This window comes from Panthera uncia (genome assembly GCF_023721935.1).
Source record: "Panthera uncia isolate 11264 chromosome A3 unlocalized genomic scaffold, Puncia_PCG_1.0 HiC_scaffold_11, whole genome shotgun sequence".
NCBI classification, from domain to species: domain Eukaryota; kingdom Metazoa; phylum Chordata; class Mammalia; order Carnivora; family Felidae; genus Panthera; species Panthera uncia.
This window is the reverse complement of record NW_026057578.1, coordinates 33740560-33761988: the sequence shown is the minus strand read 5'-3', so window position 1 is coordinate 33761988 and position 21429 is coordinate 33740560. Positions and strand designations below refer to the sequence as shown.

Sequence of the window (21429 nt, the reverse complement as noted above, 5' to 3'; positions counted from 1 at the left end):
ATTTTGAACACAGAATTAACATTGTGCCTCCACTCTACCCCCCCCCCCCAATTCTTTAAGAGAAGAGGACATGAGAGCTAAGAATCCATGTTTTTTTAGTTCAACAGCTTTTCCATCTAGTTTATTTCTACTTTGTTTTGTTGGTCTTCCGTATTTTGCCTTCTGACTTAAGGTATTGATAATATACCATCATGTAATACAGTAACATTTTAGATAGGACTTGGGGTATAGAGTGGTGAAGAAGGAAGAAGGAAGAAGGAATTCTAAGTAAAAAGAAAACTGTCTGGGAGAAGAATCAGAGGTAAGACTTAGAGAGAATGGTGAGTAGTCTCATAGGAATTGCAAAAAATAAGGGTAGTTGCAGTGAAAAAAAGGAAAGTTGGGGCAGAGTATGGAGAGCATTTAATGTCTGTTGAGGTATCCAGAGAGAATCTAGCAAGAAATTCCATAGCACTGAAGGCCTTTTTTAGGGTGAGAGAGGAGGAGAGCTGAGGCTGGATTGTGCCTTAGGGGGATTATCTCTTTCTTGGCCATGTGGAGAATGGAGTTGAGGCTGAGAAACCAAAAAGAAGGAACTCAGCTAGGAAGCTATCCCAGTTTAGGAGGTAATTTTGGAAGCCTTGAACTCTATACACTATTGGTGGAAGACTTGGAAGATGTGACCCAGAGTAACTGTGAGGGAAGCAAAATAGCTGACCATGAAACTTCATGTATAAGCAAATAAGCACTGGAATAACTCTTTAATAGCTTTAAAATAAATTTCCTCAAATTTGATCATTTTAAACTAAGAGTAATTACCTACTGGCCCTGGTTTTTACAATATGCTTCTTGTATAATATTTTCTGAGCTAAGGTCAGACTTTAGACATTTCTACCTCCATGGCAACTTTACGCATCAGTGAAAGTATCTGTAATTGAGGTCAATGTACCATATCATATGTTTACTGGGGGCCAATTCCATACCAGAAATAGGTACAGTGAAGGCATTATGAAGAATTGGGGAAACTTAACTGGGTCTGACCTTTTAGGTTGAAAGATCTCTATTATAGCCAGCCCAATAGAAATACAACATCAGTTATGTATGTAATTTAAATTTTTCTATTTGCCACATTAATAAAGTTAGAAACAAACAGGTGAAGCTAATTTTAAATAAATATTTTTAATGTTTATTTATTTTTGAGAGAGAGAGACAGAGTGGGAATAGGGAAGGAGCAGACAGAGAGGGAGACACAAAATCCGAAGTAGGCTCCAGGCTCTGAGCTGTCAGCACAAAGCCCAGTGTGGGGCTTGAACCCATGACTGTGAGATCATGATCTGAGCCAAAGTTGAATGCTTAATTGAGCCACCCAGGCACCTCAAGCTAATTTTAGTAGTATATTTTATTTTAACTAATATTTCAAAAATATTAATCATGTAATCAACATGTCTAGATCAACATAGCTAGATCAAAATGTAGCTATTTTATATTCTTTTTTAAAAAAAGTGTTTATTTCTTTATTTTGAGAGAGACAGAGAAAGTGTGAGCAATGGAGGGGCAGAGAGAGAGGGAGAAGGAGAATCCCAAGCAGGCTCCAAGCTCAGTGTGGACCCTGACATGGGGTTTGATCTTATGACATTGAGATCATGACCTGAGCTGAAATCAAGAGTCAGATGCTTAACTGACTGAGCTTCCCAGGTGCCCCTTGCACTCTTTTTGTGTACTTAGTCTTTGAAGTGAGGTATTGGTTTTACACTGATAGCCCATCTCAATTTACATTGACAACCTTCCAAGTATTCACTAGCCACAGGTAGTGGGTGGCTGTGGCTGTGGCTGTGGCCTTTGGTCAGTGCCCATCTTCTAGATGCTTAGCTTTTTATAATGGGTCTTTTATAAAGCCAGCCAAAGGACAGCATCATCACCACCCTCACTACACAGCCACGGTTAGCTAATTCAGAAAGTAAAGCACAATTTATTTTCATCACATTGTCAGAACGTGAACATCTAAATTTCTACGTGTGGAATTCCTAGAATTCATTGGCTTCCTGCAGCTCTCTGAGATATTCAAAAAATCTGACCCAGGCTAGACCAAAGATTCAGGGACTAAAGCAGTGACCAAGGGAACTTTAGAAATATCCCAACTCTTGCCTGGGTACTGGTTTCTGTCTCTATCATCCTGAGCTAAAACAGCACGTATCTTACTTTGGATTCCCCGGAAGCAGACCCTGAGCCAAGGATTGACGAGGAATGGGTTTATTATAAAGCGTTCCATGGCAAATTTATAGTGGACTGAGCAGGACTGAGAAGGTAAGAAGGTAGAAGGGTGTGACACCAAACAAACTCAGGCACATGGGAACTTTGGCCTTCTTCATCCTGATGTAGACCACACATCAAAGTTGAGTTTTGTTGAAGAGCATAGAGCTGGAATGTGGCAGTCCCTGTGCCTGTTACTCTTGGTTAAGGGCTGCTGGAAGTGATGGAAATCCCCAGGTACTTCTGCTTTTCTTGATAGTACACAAAGGGGATTCCAGCATTCAGAAGGAACAGCCAACAGAGGCAAGGGTGCTGGCTGCTGGAAGTGAAAGCCATCAAGGTATTGTGTGTGAAGATGGAAAAGGATTGGAAAGGATATGGGCAGAGCACTGCTAGAGTCGGCTATGGCAGGATAACATATTTCAGAACTTTTGGGTACCAGAAGTAGCTACATTGTGTAGAGGATGTGCAACCAATGCCTTGAGGGAATTGATTCCCATATGTTCAGTGCTTCTGAAACTTGCATGTACATAGAAATCTCTGAGGGTCTTGCTGAAATGCAGATGCTAATTCAGGAAGTCTGGGTAGGAGACAGAGAATGCACATCCCAAGTGAAGTCTATACTGATCCATGCTATGGGTAGCAAGGTTCTAGAGTAGACTTGCAGCACTGAGGGAAAGTTTGGTAGAAATGAAGGACTTTAAGCTCCACACCAGATCTTCAGACTCAGAATCCACATATTTTTCGAGAAAGCCTTGTATTTTTTAGGCATACTGATGTTTGTTTGAGCATACTGCTAGGCCAAGAAGAGTATTTTGAGTAGTAATGTGTGCCAGGACCTGGTTTAGGAAACATTATTCTAATCTTTGTCTACTTGCTCCCCAAGCAAATAAAGAAATTATTTTGGTTATTTGTTTTAGAATAACCAAAGAGATGTCACAGCTGCGCTAAGAACAGCCTGCCTAAAAAGACATGGCCAGAGTCGCTGAAAGCAGCCTTGGCTCTTCCTGAGATACGGCATATGCTTTGCTGCAGGATAGACTGATCCCACCCTGGCAGTGTTCTCATAAATTCAACACTGGGCCCTGGTGAGTTTGGCACTGGAAGGACAGCTTCTAATTTTAATCTGGAGGGTTTGTTTTTCCACTTTCATAGACAAGGTTCTGATGATTGCCACTAAGCTTGGCCCAACTTCTGCTGTTTCAACCCTGAAGCTTCTTAAATGATGTTTTCTGTCCTATGATCAATCTTTTCCCATGAAGGGGACAACAGAGACCTGAACTAGATAGAGATCTGAACTAGTTGATCTGAAGGTCAACTTCCATGGAATTTCATCTGGAGTTTAAATGCAACTGTTTGTGTCTTAACATATGCAAGACTGTTTCTGAAATTCCCTCACCATCTCCCCCTCCACACCCCACCCCTGCCAGAGGTTCTGGTGCACTTACTGTAAGCGCCAGTCTTGACACCATTATGGATACAAAGTTTCCCTACCGGGTCACAAAGTTAAGGCACGTGCATTTCTAAAGGCATTTCAGTTCTGCCATTCTTGGCACAGGATTTAGGTGTTTGCTTAATGCTGCCAACAATTGTTTCACAATTGTCCATTACTCTTAAAAGTACTGTTTGAGTGTTTACTATGCACTAACCTAGGTCCCTTGCAATAATACTGTCATTAGTTCTCACAACAATTCTCTAGGAGGTAGGTACTGTTACTAGCCTCATTTTACAGAGGAGGATTCAAAGTTACAAAGCACTTGTGAATTACATTCTCAGGGCTAATAAAAGTCACAGTTTGGGATTAGATCACTAGTTTCTTGGGCTCCAAACCCTGTACTCTCAGATATTGTGCTCTCTGTCATTTTGTTCTAGAAAATTTTAAGGTGGCTGATACAGTTAAACAAGATGAAAAAGACAAGTAAATCCACTTAAATGTATTCCATATAAAACAGTGACTCAGCATTTACCAGGGGCTAGTCTAGGCATTTGGCAAATAATTAGCTCACTGAATCCTCACAAGCACTGTAGGAGATAAATTCTGTTACTACCACCCCATTTGTATAAATGAGAAAGCTAAGGTGATCAATAATTGGCATAAGGTCACACAGCTCATTATAGGCACCCCTGAGATTTGAACCCAGGACATTTGGCCCTGGAATCTGTATACCTTACTGCTGTACTATGATGATGAAGCAACCTATGGAGTTTATGAAGTAAATGCCTTATCGACATGCTATAATGATGAAATTAGAGGAGAAATGATAAGATGGAGACAGGGGTGAGCCCAGTCACAGAGTACAGGTCTAAAGTCTTGGAATTTTGATAGAAGTGGGTCACAAATTCTACTCACACTTACTTTAACCAATGTAAGGAGAGATCCAATCACAAATGCTCGACCCTTGCCCTAGATGCAAATGCCACTCATGAAGCAATTCAACCATAATGACTAGTTCTTTTTTAAATTTTTTTTTCAACGTTTTTTATTTATTTTTGGGACAGAGAGAGACAGAGTATGAACGGGGGAGGGGCAGAGAGAGAGGGAGACACAGAATCGGAAACAGGCTCCAGGCTCCGAGCCATCAGCCCAGAGCCTGACGCGGGGCTCGAACTCACGGACCGCGAGATCGTGACCTGGCTGAAGTCGGACGCTTAACCGACTGCGCCATCCAGGCGCCCCATAATGACTAGTTCTGAGAACAGAGAGAAATTTCTCCCTTTGGCATTCACACTCAACTTCTTGGCCTAACTTTTGCTGCAAGGGATATACAGGCAAAGACAGAGTGTTCTGGAAGAAATAGAATTCTTGGAGATGTTTCTCCTCCCAAGGTTCTGAGTTATGCTATCTTTAAAACTTTAATGTATTTGTTCTAATCTTCTTTTTCAGTATTATGTATTTTTCTTACACATAAAAATACAGAGAATAGTTTAAGTAACACAGATCAAAATGTAACAAATGTTAACACTGTGCCATATTTACTTCAGTACTTTTTGAAAAATATATCCTTAAAATTTTGCAGTACAGATTAATTCCACGCTGTGCTTCTCTCTAGTTTCATTCTTCTCCCTTTCTCCAGGACCAGATTCTATATTGATATCTGGATGTCAATACCACACCTATTTTCATGGGGGATAAATTAGGATTCAGCAAACTGAGGACTGAGGGCTAAAGCCAGCCTGTCACCTGGTTTTGTAAATAAAGTTTTATTGGAATACAGCCATGCTTGTGCATATACTTATTGTCAATGGCTGTTTTCAGGCTACAATAGCAGAAATCAGTAGTTGTAAGAGAGTTTGAAAAGGGCAAATTATTTACTATCTGGCCCTATACAAAAAATAGTTTGCTGGTCCCTGGTATGGACCCTTGTATATTTAAAATATTACATAAATCATATCATACTTTATGCATCTTTGGCCAGGGACTATTTGCAACCAATATTATATCTTTAAATGTATCCTTGCTTCTGCATGTGGGTCTAGTTACTAATTTTACCTACGATACTATTCCACTATAGGGATGTATAATTTATTAATCCGTTTTTTTATTGATGAACATTTACAGTTTTTTCGTTCAGAAAGTCTTGTTTGTACAAACCTATTTCTTATTGCTTTAAGCCACATCTGGGAGATTCTCTATCAATACAGAATATTGAATATATTCAATATCATGAATTCCTAGAATCCATGGATCTTCATCAGTACCAGATGCTGATACTTGCTCACCAAAATGATAAGGACACAATGTTCCCATTGGCAGTGTAGGGGAGCTTGCATTTTACCAAATGCTCAAAAACACCTGCTATTATTAGGCTTTCAGAAAATGTTCACAAATCTGATGGATGCAATGTGGGATCTTGCATGGTCTTAATAAACACCCCTGATTTACCAGGATAGTGGAGGATCATTTTATATGTGTTGGGGCTGTTCTACTTTTTCGTTTCTGCAAATTTCCTGTTAACATTCTTGTTTTTAAAGTTTATTTATTTATTTTGAGGGAGAGAATCCCAAGGAAGCTCAGCGCTGTAGTGCAAAGCCTGATGTGGGGCTCAGTCTCATGAACCATGAGATCCTGACCTGAGCTGAAATCAAAAGTTGGATACAACCGACTGAGCCACCCAAGTGCCCCCCTGTTAACATTCTTAACCCATCTTTCTTTTAGAGTATTTGTGTTCATTGTCTTTAAAAAGGGGAGAGATTTGTTTGTGGTTTGAGCTCAAGCACAGGCCAGTGGTCACTATCAGCCCTATTGAGAGAAACAAAGTGCCACACAGTGACTGCGTGTTGTAAATGGCACTCAGGGCATCATGGCATGCAAGGCATCCACCCAGGCCATGGCTGTGACCTGATACCAAGCAGCTGGAGTCACACAGAAAAGGCAGACTGTAACCTTCGCCCTCTGAAGCATGTCTTCATGCAGTGAGTTCTTTGGGAAAGAAAAATATTCTAAAAGGAATACTGAATACACATAAAAGTTATGAGTCAATGGTTACCCTAATAAAGTAAAAGGACTGACAAATGATAATAATCTAAAAGCAAGTACTTCCAAAGGGCCTCATTCGGATGCCTCAATCTCTCCATCTATTGTATTTAATCAAGTTTTAAAAGGTTTCTGGAATAAATAATACTTTACATAAGATATATTTTATTTGTGAGATATATGAAGGTCCTAACAATTTTAAATAGCTGTCCACCTAGTTTTCATTTTTTGGCAACCCCCCTACTGCCATCACTGATAACAGTATCATTCCCATTACCTCTGTTCAGAGGCAGGTAACGGTTTGGGATTTAAGTAAGAAGGGACATTGTGCAGCTCATTCAGAGTTGCATTGCCTGGCTGAGCACATTTCTCTCACTTACTGGCATGCATCAGAATTCATATCACTGAGCATTTGTCTTAATGGTACAGTAAAGAATCTTTTCACGGCAAAAGATGGTCTATGGGTTACAAAGGCTTTCATTAAAAGCAAAGAGGGGGGCGCCTGGGTGGCTCAGTTGGTTAAGCGTCCGACTTCAGCTCAGGTCATGATCTCGTGGTCCATGAGTTCGAGCCCCGCGTGGGGCTCTGGGCTGATGGCTGTGTCTCCCTCCCTCTCTGCCCCTCCCCCGTTCATGCTCTGTCTCTGTCTCAAAAATAAATAAACGTTAAAAAAATAAAAAAAAAATAAAAGCAAAAAGGACTATTGGAGAAGTCACTGCATTAAATGATAGTATATCGAACATTTAGAATTTTGGTAAAATTTCTGGTACAGTTTCTCTTTCTTTAGGTGGCAGTGACAGTCTTATATCTTATAGTCAAAGTGTTCATCTTATCCTCAGCGAGAAATGGTTGTCAAATAAAATATAGCTATCAAAAGAAGACAAAAGACAGGGAGCATATTAGGACCCAGTATTATCACTATTGGGACGCTAGAAAATTATATTACTCAAATGATGTAATGTTAAGGAAAGATGCATAATTACTTTCAAAAGACTATGTAATTCAAACAACTTTATGCTGCAATTGACAAAAGCTCAAGTCAAGCTAGCCTAGGAAATAAGAGAATTTATCAAGGACACTGGGCATTTCCTGCAATTGAAGGAAAAATTGTGCAAACTGCAGCAAAAAAAAAAAGATACATATAATATAAGACATCAGGAACCTGGGGCCTAAAAGCCAAGGAGATCGTCTTTATTGCTTTTCCATTGCTCTCTACTCCTGGTGGCATTATTTTTTCTACTGATATTATTTTTGTTCCCATGGGCACCAACTGCATCAAAAGTTGTGGCACATGGTACCTCCCACCACCAGAGATAGTCTGACGACCTCACTGTCAGTATGAAAAATCCTGACAAATGTCTCTGATTGGTCTACCTCTAGAACAGTCTAGTCAGGTAAGAACCTAGTAGTATCCATGAGGCCAAATTGTTGGAACTGGGGGAGAAGCAGTGAGCAGAGAATGGAAGAGAATAAGAACAATACATATATCCATTCATTGGAGTACTGTGGAAAAGCAGGTGGAAGAAAAGGATATGTGTCGTTTACAACTTGGATCTCATAGTTCTGCATCCCATTCTTTTTTTTTTAATGTTTATTTATTTTTGCAAGAGACAGAGACAGAATGCCAGTGGGTTAGGGGCAGAGAGAGAGGGAGACACAGAATCCGAAGCAGGCTCCAGGGTCTGAGCTGTCAGCACAGAGCCCCACGCAGGGCTCGAACCTACAAGCTGCGAGATCATGACCTGAGCCGAAGTCAGACGCTCAACAGACTGAGCCATCCAGGTGCCCCAGCGTCCCATTCTTTTTATAAAATAGGCAATAAACCCACACTTTTGACTTGGGTTGACTTCATGAATGAATGAAATGTGTCAAGGAAAGAGAATGACATCCATGCTTTATAATTAATGCCTTTTAAAATTAATTTTTATGTCTTTTTCTTTGTTATGAGTATTCAATCACTATTCCTGGCTACAGCATTTGGGTAATTACTTCATATATTTCTTAATGTAACTTGAACGATGCTATAATAGGTTGTAAGAACTCAGAGTACTGTGTGCAACATTGAGCTCAGGAGGCTCCCCAGTTAGTAAAGTAGAGAAGCTTTAGTGTTAGGGCTTAGGGCATCTACATCGACTTCATAGACATGCTTTATGTTTTGCTTTACACTTTGGGCTCTATTCCGAAGAATTGTTTCCCAAGTATCTTTCTCCAGATAAGTGAAACACTGCTGTAGTACATGGGTACCCTGATGACCTAAGGAAGAGTTCACACGATTGAAAGTGCAATGCTCAAGATGTAAATATGCAAGTATGCGCATTTTGAGAGGTAACAGGCATAGTATGTCCCTAGTCTTCTTCCAACACCTGTTTGACATTCCCCCACCCAATGGTAAAAGCTTAATGTGGTGAAATCAAGTTAAAATGAATGTTAAGAGAGTTCTTCTAAGGGAAAAAGAATAAAGCCTCTGAAAAGAACAGCATCTGTGGCACAGTGTGAAAGAAAAGAGAAAGATACTTGGTTTGGCGACGTTCTCCCAATGATAGGTTTTTCAGCTATACCATTGTGAATCTCAGGTGTATGTTGAGCCTCAGCTAAGGGACATTATCCTCCCCCTCCAGCTAGTTTACTGAGTCATTGCTCTTTTGTACAATAAAGAAAATGTTGACTGAGTACCCTGATATGACACCCCTAAAGCTTCCTTTACATGGCTTTCATGTCTACCCACCACATTCTGGAAATGGTTCTTTCCAAAAGCCTCATGGCACTATGACGAAAACACTTGCTATTATTTCTTGTAAGCCTAGCAGTATTGACGCTAATCGTTACTTTGGTTTGAACCCGTTGGAGTGCTGTGTACTACAGACAGCAAGTGGGTGTAAGCAGGGTCTGTAATTATAATTGATACCATTGTTTATTTGTTAAAAAATAATTCCATTTGAGGAGATCAAGTGAAAAAAAATTTAAAGAAAAAGACAATCCAGCTGATTTTTTTTGGTAAGATGTATATCAAGCGGAATAAAAGGAACAATCATAATTTCTTGGGAGTAAAGTAGTGTTGCTTTCTCCATTAAGTGAAATCTCACAAAATTAAAACTGCATTCCTTGAAATTTGATTAGTAAGCTACACACAGGTACTTCCTCGTTAAATTATAACAACCTATGGAATTTTGCTAAAATATAATTTTCTCATTTGGAAATCAATTTGTTTCAAATACTGTAATTATACCTCCCCATCTTTAATTTTTTTGTTTTTCTTGAGAGAGACAGAGACAGAGTGTGAGCTGGGGAGGGGGAGAGAGAGAGGGAGACACAGAATCCAAAGCAGGCCCCAGGCTCTGAGCTGTCAGCGCAGAGTCTGAGGTGTGGCTCGAACCCACGAACCGTGAGATGATGACCTGAGCTGAAGTTGGCTGCTTAACTGACTGAGCCACCCAGGAGCCCCTATATCTCGCTCGTCTTTATTTCAAATCTTTTATAAGCTGGATTTTTTCCCCTTTAAATGCAGGGGTATTTGGCTCTCGGTAAGGACTCTATCTGTCAGCCCTTCCTATACTGGGAAAACTACTCTTTGCATGTGGTTCCAGTTGCCTGATCTTTGGTCATTTTCTTACTGCTTTGGAAGGGTAAATCTTGAATACAACTTGTGTTTGTCTACTAATTTAACATTAAAATACTGTTATTAGTTTATGTAATCATTCTTACTGACTCTCTTATTATTGATGCTTCTGCTAGTTTATTTAAATATAAATTTTATTGGATTTCAGACCCCACTCTGCTACTCTCTAGCTGTGGGACCCACTGCTCAGTACCACCTAAGATCTATTTTCTCCTTCTCTCCTCACTGAAACCTGACATTATTTAGGCCAGCAATATATAATAACTGAAAAATCTGTAACTCCAGCGGCAAGGGTGGCAATGTGACACAGGAAACCACATGTTAGCAGAAGTCTGGGAAAATGTGGTTTCTGCTGTAGAGGCTCGTTTCTTTTTGCTGTTGGGAACACACATGTAATGGCTGGAGCCGCAGAGGCATCTTGTCTATGAGGAAATGGCCATGGGAATCACAGGGTCCAGAAAACCTACCTTTAGTCTTCTTGTTGCATGAGCGGAAAAACAAAAACAAACAAACAAACAAAAACCCAAACCAAACAAGACGGTAATAAATGAAAAATCCTTAATTTATCTAAGCTTCCATTTGGTTTGCTTTTCTATTATTCAAGGTCAAATGTAACCCCTGCCTGATAGAATCATCTTGGACAAGTTTGTTTGTTTTCTGTTTTGTTTTGTTTTTGTTTTTGTTTTTTACCTGTCTAATATCCATTTGCCTTATAAAAAGGAGGAAATCATAGGTTTTATTTCATAGGCTCTTGTGACAATTAAGGGACATAATGTATATTAAATGTTTAGACCAGTGACAGCCCCAACACATGCCTAGTAAATGGTACTAATCTAAAAATTTATTATTTATTTGGGCACCTGGGTGGCTCAGTTGGTTAAACGTCCGACTTTGGCTCAGGTTATGATCTCATGGTTCGTAAGTTCGAGCCCTGCCTCAAGCTCTGTGCTGACAGCTCAGAGCCTGAGCCTGCTTCAGTATATGTGCTGCTGAAGCGAGCACAGCCTGAGCCTGCTTCAGACTCTGCACCTCCCTCTCTCTCCTTGCCTCTCCCCTGCTCATGCTCTGTCTCTCTCTCAAAAATAAACATTAAAAAAATATAAAAAAATTATTTATCAAATAAGCACATACATTGGTTTAAAAAAAAAAGTGTCCAGAGGGGCTATAACAAAAAGCAATGATTGCTTGTGATACTCTTACCCTAGTTTTGCTTCTTGACAGCTATTTTCATTTCTACTCTTAAATTTCTGGGAGTTAATTCCATATTTCCAAATGATCTATTTGTACTGCTTTCTCTTGATTGACTGATTTTAGAATTGAACTATCAATATCCAACTCTGATCTGTTGTCCTGTCTCTCTTCTTCCTTCCTCCTGATAGAATTCTGTTATCACTATCTTTTCTCCTGGTCACCTCTACAACCTTAGCAACATGATTAAACCATTTCTTAATCCACCAGTTAAAGACAGCATCACGTGGCTTCTAAGAAGAGAACATTTACCTGCTAATACTTTTACCTTCAACTTCTGTTAGCTTAAATTTGCTTGTAAAATGATCAAAGGTGAAATGTTTTTATCTTGCTTACTGTTCATAATTGACTTCAATTATTTGCATATAAATTGATTCTAAAAGTCTAAAACCGATAAAATAAAAATTTACATGATTACAAAAATGCAAATATAATTTTCTGCAGGGTCACGTATTAGACTCTGATTATCTTTCTTGTTATATTCCCATCACCATGAACTACATGGCTTTCAAAAGACAAGTCTCTTTAGCAAATGGTGCTGGGAAAATGAGACGGCAACATGCAGAAGAACAAAACTGCACCACTTTCTTACACCATACACAAAAATAAATTCAAAATGGATCAAAGGACTAAATGTGAGACAAGAAATCATCAAAATGCTAGAGGAGAACACAGGCAGAAACCTCTTTGACCTCGGCCACAGCAACTTCTTACTAGACACATTGCCAGAGGCAAGTGAAACAAAAGCAAAATGAACTACTCGGACCTCATCAAGATAAAAAGCTTCTGCACAGTGAAGGAAACAATCAATAAAACTAAAAGGTAGCCTATGGAATGGAGAAAATATTTGCAAACAACATATGTGATAAAGGGTTAGTATCCAAAATCTAAAAAGAACTTATCAAACTCAACACCCAAAAAACAAATAATCCAGTTAAGAAATGGGCAGAAGACAGAGACACTTTTCCAAAGATGACATCCAGATGGCAAACAGACACATGAAAAGACACTCAACATCAGTCATCAGCAGGGAAATACAGATCAAAAGGGAACAATCTCATTACCAACATAGCATACATCCTTTTTGGACTGCTCCTTCAGTTGTTGAAAATTCTGCATGCTTTTAGCAGCGCTTATATTTGTATAATACTTTTCTTATACATTTATCTCTCCTTTTACCTTTATTTTCTTTGGGGGAGAAGAAACTTAAGCTGTTTTCATTTATCTAATATTTTCCAGCTTCCTACTCATATTGCCTAAACCTAGTCCATTCCTATGTGTGCTATTTAATCTTCAAGACAGTATCTGTTCTTAGCTCTCATGTATTTTTTTGCACTATGTCTTTCATATTTTCCTCTCTTCTGTTTTCTCCTTCTCTCTTGCACTCTTCAGATTGATTGCACCTGTATCTCTTATCTTTTCTCTCTCTTCCTGTGTGTGTGTTTTAGTAATCTCTACACATAACATGGGGTTCGAACACACGACCTCGAGGTCCAGAGTTTCATGCTCTTCCCACTAAGCCATCCAGAAGCCCCTTTTCTTTTCTCTCTGAAGGCTGTTGTTTTGTCTTTCATGTTTCCTTGTCTGTTTTCTGCCTTCACTGTGGTTTTTGCTTGGGTCCACACTCTGGGAGATTTCCTTCATTTCTTCTCACTACAGTTGTGTAGAACTTTGACTTTTATTCCATTATCTTATCTTTAGATTTCAAAAAAAAAAAGATTTTATTTTTGTTTCCTATTTTTCATAACATCTTGTTATCTTATGAATATAATATATTCAAAATTCTCTCTGAGGATGGTATCTATTTTAATTTTTTAGTTTAATTATCTGTTTCTTGAATTACCCCTGTATCTTCTGTCATCATTTCTTATTTTGTTCTTCTTGGCCTCCTTCATCATTCAATAATGTAGGCTTTCTCAGTAGCGTGTGGACATTTTGTTGCTACTTCACATTATAGGGGAACAACAGAGGGGACAACTGGGAGCTCTAAGTATGTGAGATTTTCCAACTTGTAGACTTCTCCTTCAGGTGAGCACATGGGTGCCAGCCACTATGGTGTGGTATCCACAAGAGTTTTACTCTGGATGCTTGACTCCAAAGCTGGCTACAATGATGCTTTTCTTTCTTTCTTTCTTTCTTTCTTTCTTTCTTTCTTTCTTATTTGTTAATGTTTATTTATTTTTGAGAAAGAGAGTGAGAGACAGAGCCTGAGTGGGGGAGAGGCAGAAAGAGAGGGAGACACAGAATCTGAAACAGGCTTCAGGCTCTGAGCTGTCAGCACAGAGCCTGACGTGGGGCTCAAACTCCTGAACTGAAAGATCATAACCTGCGCTGAAACTGGATGCTCAACTGACTCAGGCACTCAGGCGCCCTCTGATTCTTTTCTAATAATTTGTTCACTTCCACAAGAAAACAAGTTCTCAGCTTTTTGGTCTGGGAAGTAATGGTTATCAATTATTCTATATGCAGAGCAAGAGGAGGAGGTGGAGGGGCTGACAGTTTTGTCCATATTCCTTTAATTCCTCAGCCTTTCCACCCCTAAGTCTTGCTCCGTGTTCTGCTGGGCTGGTAGTTCTCAAGTTTGGGGGCATGTCTCCACTGCTTCTGAGCGGGGGTCAGTGACCTCATTGGCTACAGTTCTCTATGGAACCTAGACCGTGCAGAATTCTCTCCATTCTGTTTCATAGACACTCTCCTCACAATCTTCCCTGCAGACTTACTGAAAAATGTCATCTTGTAGTGCCGTATCTCATTCTCTTCATCACTGCATACTTATGTTCCTTTACCATAATTTTCACAGTATCTCAGGAGAGGTAGCACGTCACACCTGTGCTTATTCTGCTGTTTTGGACTAATAACCATTTTGTATTTTATGTCCAAAATTTTTTATTTTCACTCCCTAATTAGCTCTCCAGCTCAATTAATGCAATTCCAGAGAACCTGACATCATCTTTTGTTCCCTCTTTCTCTCATGCCATGCGTCCAATCCATTAGTGCATATATATATATATATATATATATATATATATATATATAGCTTTACACTCAGAGTATATCCAGAACCCAGCCATTTCTCACCATTCTACCCCAAGCACTCTGTTCTCCTTGTTTCTGCTTCTGCACCCCTACTATGGCTTTTCAACAGAGCAGCCAGGACAATCCTGTGAAAATATATTACACCAAATTAATCCCTTGCTCAAAATAATGCAATAGCTAACTGTGTCACTGGAAGTAAAGCCATATTCTTACAGTGGCCACCCACCACTATTTGGGTCACCTATCACCCCCTCCCCCAATCTCTCTGACTCATCTCTCGCTGCTCTCCTTCTTCCTCATCCCATGCCGAGTACACACCTGTCTCAGAGTCTGCTGTCCTCCATGAGAATTACTTGACCCACTCCATCATCTTCAATTTTCTTCAGAAGTCATCACCTCAGGGTGACCTTATCTGGCCAATTTATATAAAATTGAAATATGCTCTCCCCCCTACTTCCGGCATTTTCTATTCCCCTTCCCTACTTTATTTGTCTCAGCATCTGGCACCGTCTTATTGTGTTTATCATCCACCTACCCCCACCTTTATGGAGGCTTCATGAAGACAATCATTTTTGTCTATTTAGCTTATCCCTGGCACTCAATATCTTGCCTGGTACACAGTAGGCAATTAGGTATCAGTCGAATGAATGAATGAATGAATGACTATTATCATATAGCCATTAGGGAAATCATTGACAAAATATTAAAAAAATTATTCTCAGGGACGGCTTGTTCATTGAGAAAATTTAATGCATTAGCAACATAAAAATGACAGGTGATATTAAGGCAGTAGATGACGCAGATCAACCTTCCACTCTTATAGGATGCCAGGTGTTTTCCCCCAGTAATTAAACAAGGAAGCCAAATTTTTTTAGAGCTCTTCTCCCTTCCAAAAATATTATGGTTTTGTTTGTCTGTTTGTCTTAATCGCTGTGCCTGCTTCAAGGCAATCCACACAAATAGACAATCGGGATTTTACTCAGCTTCAAGGCTCAGAAGATGGAGGCATAGGAACAAGGGGGAAGCAGCTAACTTCTGTGTTATGGGGCGTTCGGAAGGAAAGGGGAGGCATTGCTGCCTAAGCAGTTTTCTGCCTTTCTTTTCTGGGGTAAAGTGGGTTTGTGCTAACAGCAGCTCATACTCTGAAATCACAAGCATTTCTGTGTCTTAGGGTATATATCTTCCCTTCAGTTTGGCATTCATTCCTTTACGTGGATCCTGTGAATGCTGCCCGGTTCAAAAGAAGCTCTTGCTTAAGGAATGCAGAAAAGACACCCAGAAGATGGAGGGCAGAGCACTTTCCTCCACAATCACAAAAATAGCAATTGCTGGTTCTTATCTATGTGTAAGGAAGAGATTAATGCCCAAAATGCCTGTTCCCCCCTCTTTTTATTATGAATGTCTCTCTGTTGACTTTTGAACTTTTAAACTTTTGTACAGTCATTCCACATGGGTGACTTTTTCAACAATTTGAAAGTTTAAGCTGTGCATCTTTAATACTCCTCTAAAACAAAAATGTAGCATGTGGACTGAGTCTCATTTGCCAACAAAAGACATCACGACTACAAAATCGCAAGACTAATAGTGCAGTATATTGACTTGGTAAGGCCTTGGCCCTTACTTAGAGTTGGGTAGGGGAATATCTGAAGATAACAACATAGGCTTTTTGGCTAGCATGAAGAGGTCAGGAAGAACAATGAATGAAGATCTCATAAAATGCATCAATCCAGAAGGCTAACTTTTTACATTTGTAAACGACTATCTTTTTGGCATATATATTCTACCCCCAAGGACGTCTTGCAAAATGTTCTATTATGTGTCAAAATACACTGCTAAAAACAATACATGGTACCTCATTCTATTTTTCTTAATCATTTTTGTTTGAAGAAAATCAGACCTATACCCATTGCTCACTCAACATAAATTGGTCCCAAGTTCAAAAAGGAAATGGGATAAATGACACATTTTGTACAAAGTATATTAGTGTTTGAAAATTCTTTTCTCAATGTATATGTTCCAGAATAAAAAGAATATATATAAGAAACTCATGTCTCTTGAGGCCAGTTTTAAATACACTGTTAATCTGGAGGAAGGTCTAAGAGAATTCCCAGTTTTTGATGAATCAGGTTCTACATCAGAAACAGCTAGTGGTGGTGCTGGCAGGTCCCTTCACTGGATCTTCCTTCTCTTCTCTTTCCCAATTTCATTTTGTAGACTATAATTTCTTTTTCTTTAAAAAAAAAAGGCCCCTTCTCTGTGGCTCCTTTTCTCATTCTCTTCACCTAAAAGGCCTCAACTATTTGGTCATTCAAAGCCATCAGGATTTGGCCATTCAAAGCCATTGTTGGGGGGGGGGGTGATAGGGACAATGACTCTCTGAGTAGGAACAAAGCTGAATTTGGGAAAGATGAATAGGATAAAAGCCATTGTGGTTAGTGTCATCCCTTTCTCCTACTGAGAACGTTGGCAAACCTTGGAGACAGATCCATGCTGGGAAGAAGGGCCTGCAGCAACTAGCTAGTGAGTGGGTCTCAATTTCTTCAGCTCTAACAAATGAGAAGATCAGAGTAAAAGACGTTCAAAGCCTCCATGGCTTAATAATTTTCATGATCTATCAGTTTTTTTCAAGGGCTCAAATTCCCCTTCTTCCCTTTCTCTCTCTCCCTCTTCCTTTCTTTTTTCCCCAAACACTCACATATTGAAAACCTACTACACACTAAGCTAGATCTTGGGAACACAGAAGTGACTAAGCTGTTGTTTCTGACTTTAAGTAGCTCACAAATCCAAGGTAGGGTGTCAGACACACTAACAGATAATTACAGTGTGATAAATGATGGAGAAAATATGCATGGGGTTCACCAAAGAGCAGAGAAGGAAACTCCATTATTCATGGAAATCATGAGATGGAGGGGGAGATGGATGAGCTGTATTTAAGCTGAATCCCCAAGGAGGCTTCAAAGTTCTCCTGGTGGACAAACTGGAGAAGGGAAGTCTAGCAAGACACACGATTCTGCAAGCACCAAACTTAAAATTATAAAGGTAGAAAGAATCACAAGTAGTTAGGAACTACTGGAGCAGAATTGTGCAAGGGTCCAAGAGGTGAGTTACCAGCACATGAGAGGAGGGGCTATGTTTGTTTTGTCACTAATCTATCCCCAGTGTCCACTGAAGTGCTTGCTACATGCTAGGCCTTCATTAAATATTTGTTCACTAAGTGAATGAATGAATGAATGAATGAAATAATCAGGAAATTTATTTTTTTTAGGTAACAGGCAATGCAAAAGATTTCAAGGAGTGCCTGGGTGGCTCAGTTGGTTAAGCAACTGACTGTTGATTTGGGCTCAGGTTATGATCTCACGATTTGTGAAACTGAGTCCTGCATCGTGCTCTGTGTTGATGGTGTAGAGCCTGCTTGGGATTCTCTCTCTCCCTCTCTCTCTGCCCCTCCCCAACACACTCTCTCTCCCTCCATCTCTCAAAACAAATAAATAAACTTAAAAAAAAAAAGAAAAAGATTTCAGGCATGATCAAGTTTAGAGTTTTTTAAAAAGATCATTCTTATGCAGGGGGGCATGTATATAGTTGGAGAGCAAATAGAGGGTTCAAGGAAAGTAGGTAGAAGGTGCCTACAGAAGAGAAGGGTCAAGAATTTGAACAACATAGCAGGGGGAAGAGGGAGACAAGGCAGAGATGTGAGAGCTAGTTAGGAAATTTGGAGAGCCTGCAAGTTATTTGGATGGTAGGCAAGCATCTGGTGTGGATGAAGGTAGGAAAATTTCTAGGGAAACCCAGGTCATATCCTCAAAATGAGTGAACTAGATTCTCTATGACATTCATAGCTGCAGAGGTTCCCTGAAAAATCTAAAATAACAGCCATTCAAGGCTGATGTTCAGTTACAGAGCATATTTTTGGAAAGCTCATTATTCTGTAATTTCAAAATGCAATCATTTAACATACAGGCATCCTCGATTAAACATTTTTTTCATATGTGAATTAGTGTTTAAAATACCAATGGGCACAACCAGTTTGGTAAAGTGCCATTATCTATCAAAGCTGAACATATGAAGATTTGTGATCAGCAATACCTATCTCACAGAAAGGCAAGTTTGTAACAACACTATTTGTAATAGCCTTAAGCTGGAAACTGAATGTCCATCAACTGTAGAATAGATTATGGTATACTATAATTATGGTATACTATTTAGGAAAGAGAATGAACTAAGCTATAACCATATGTAAAAATTATAGTAGGATATCATATATCTAATTTGAATAATAGAAGTCAGACCAGAAAGGAGACATGTTTCCAGATTCCATTTAAAGATTTTAAAGATAGGTAAAACTCATCTGTAAAGTTGGAGGTCAAAATAGGGGTGTGTTAGTACAATAGACACCGGGGTGTTCATGATGCCATTTCTTGATATGGGTGTGATTTACCTGGGCGTGTTCTCTTTTCAAAAATCTTTCAAGGGGTGCCTGGGTGGCTCAGTTGGTTAAGCGACTGACTGCAGCTCAGGTCATGTTCTCATGGTTCGTGAGTTCGAGCCCCACGTTGGGCTCTGTGCAGACAGCTCAGAGCCTGAAGCCTGCTTCAGATTCTGTGCCTCCCTCTCTCTCTGACCCTCCTCCCCGCTCACACTCTGTCTCTCCCTCTCAAAAATAAATAAATATTTAAAAAATATTTTAAAAAATCTTTCAAGTTAGACAGTTATAATTGGTGCTGTTTTCTGTGTATATTATATTTCAATCAAAAGTTAAAAAAAACAATGGGTGCCTGGGTGGCTCAGTCAGTTAAGCGTCTCACTCTTGACTTCGGCTTAGGTCATGATCTCACGGTTCATGGGTTCGAGCCCTGTGTCAGGCTCTGTGCTGACAATGCAGAGCCTGCTTGGTTCTATCTCCCTCTCTCTGCCTCTCCCCTGCCTATGAGCACACGCGCCCTCCCTCTCCCTCTCTCGAAATGAATAAACAAACTTAAAAAAAAGTTTAAAAAACAATTTGGCTGAGTTCCTGCTAATAGCATGGTAAACCAAGAAAAACAAATTTGTTTATTTTGTTTTTCCTATTTATAAATGCTTAAGAGAATTTAGTGTGTGCAGAATTAAGGATTGAAAGCAAAGGCATCTGCCAATCCTTGCGCAGAGAAATGAACACAGAATTTCCCCTGCACAGCTCTGCCATTAGCCATCTCATTCTTTTTTTTTAATGTTTATTTATTTTGAGAAAGAGAGAGACAGAGTGTGAGTGGGTGAAGTGTAGAGGGAGAGGGAGTCATAGAATCTGAAGCTAGCTCCAGGCTCCAAGCTGTCAGCACAGAGCCCCACGCGCGGCTCATACTCACAGACCATGAGATCATGACCTGAGCCAAAGTCGGACGCTCAACTGACTGAGCCACCCAGGCACCCCAGCCATCTCATTCTTATAACCCACTGAATCCTTACTGTTTGCACCCACTGCATCTTAACACACTGGAGCAATGCCTGGGTTGGAATTTGCCAAACTAGGTAGTGGTTCAACAATATGTCCACCGAGGGGGCTTATCAGAGTGTCCAACTATTTAGGACTGAATATCAGAGCCTGGATCTCCAATCCTGTTTCTCAGGGTGATATGTTATGTCACTGATGTATTGCACTGGACAAAGACTGGAGATAAGACTTGGGGAGGTAATGGAGGGTGTGAGCTTCCAGGGACACAGCCATGGAAAGGAACCAGAACCCAGAGGGAAGACGTGGTGTCTTTGCACACTGGGATTCCTCTTCACTAATCATGAATCAGATTTCATTCCTTGTTGAGTTTCTCTCAATGAAGAGTCATCTCCCAATAGTTACACACTGAATAACTGAGACCTGAAGGTAAACACTAGCATATGGGAATCCTGTGAACCCCAGCCGTTGGCTTAGAGCAATTTGTTTTACTACCTTCAGAATGCTGTTTGACCGTAGGACTGCAGGAGGTAGTATACACAACTAGAAGTCTCTTCCTGTGTAGCCCTCACCTCAAAGAAAAACAGAAGGGCTAGAATTGGGCAGGTAGAAAACAATTATTTCGTCTTCAAGCTACTTGACCAGTGGAAGAATTTTCATTGATCCGATAAATTGGTTAGTATGCTCAAAACGTTATTTTGGGGGCTGATATAAACAATCTGTCTTTCACAGTTCATGTTAACCTTACCAGTTAGATCTTCAAAGAAATGCACTAAATGGTACTGAAAAAAGCTTGAGAGTTCAGATCATCTTTACTTCCAGATGCTGACATCTGTGTCCTTTGTCACTGAGAAAGTAAAGGCAATCAGAAAATGTCTTCAATTCTCTCCACAGCATGTACCCTTTACTAGCATCCTAACCAATATGCTCTACTTTTTCTTCTCTTATTGATTAAATGTCCTTGCTCCTGTCTAAGCCTAGCCACTCTATTTCTGAACTAGGACAGGGTTAGCACACTTTTTAAATAAAGAACCAGATAGTAAATATTTAAGGCTTTGTGGTCTGTATGGTCTATGTCATAACTACTCAAATTTGTCTCGCAAAAGCAGCCATAGACAATATGTGAACAAATGGAGGTTGCAGTGTTCCAATAAAACTTTATATAAACAGGTGGTAGACCAGACATGCCCCCAGGGTATAGTTTAGTGAGATCTGCACTAGATCCTACTGCTTTCTACTCAAGGACTTGCTCCAGCAATTCTCCTTATCTCCTAAATTGGCACCTTGTTTTCTCTCTATGGGACCATTCCAATTAGCATATATGTACATTGTTATTTCTCCCATCTGAAAAATCATCTCTGGACCTCACTTCTCATTTCTCTGCTGTCTTTCACATCAAAA

General features: G+C 39.8%; 1 protein-coding gene across 1 annotated transcript in view; it reads right to left on the bottom strand.

Moving 5' to 3' along the window:
• PLCB1 (phospholipase C beta 1) overlaps nt 1-21429 on the bottom strand; it is a 400603-nt gene that overhangs the window by 146900 nt on the left and 232274 nt on the right. The gene's annotated exons all lie outside the window — the stretch shown is intronic.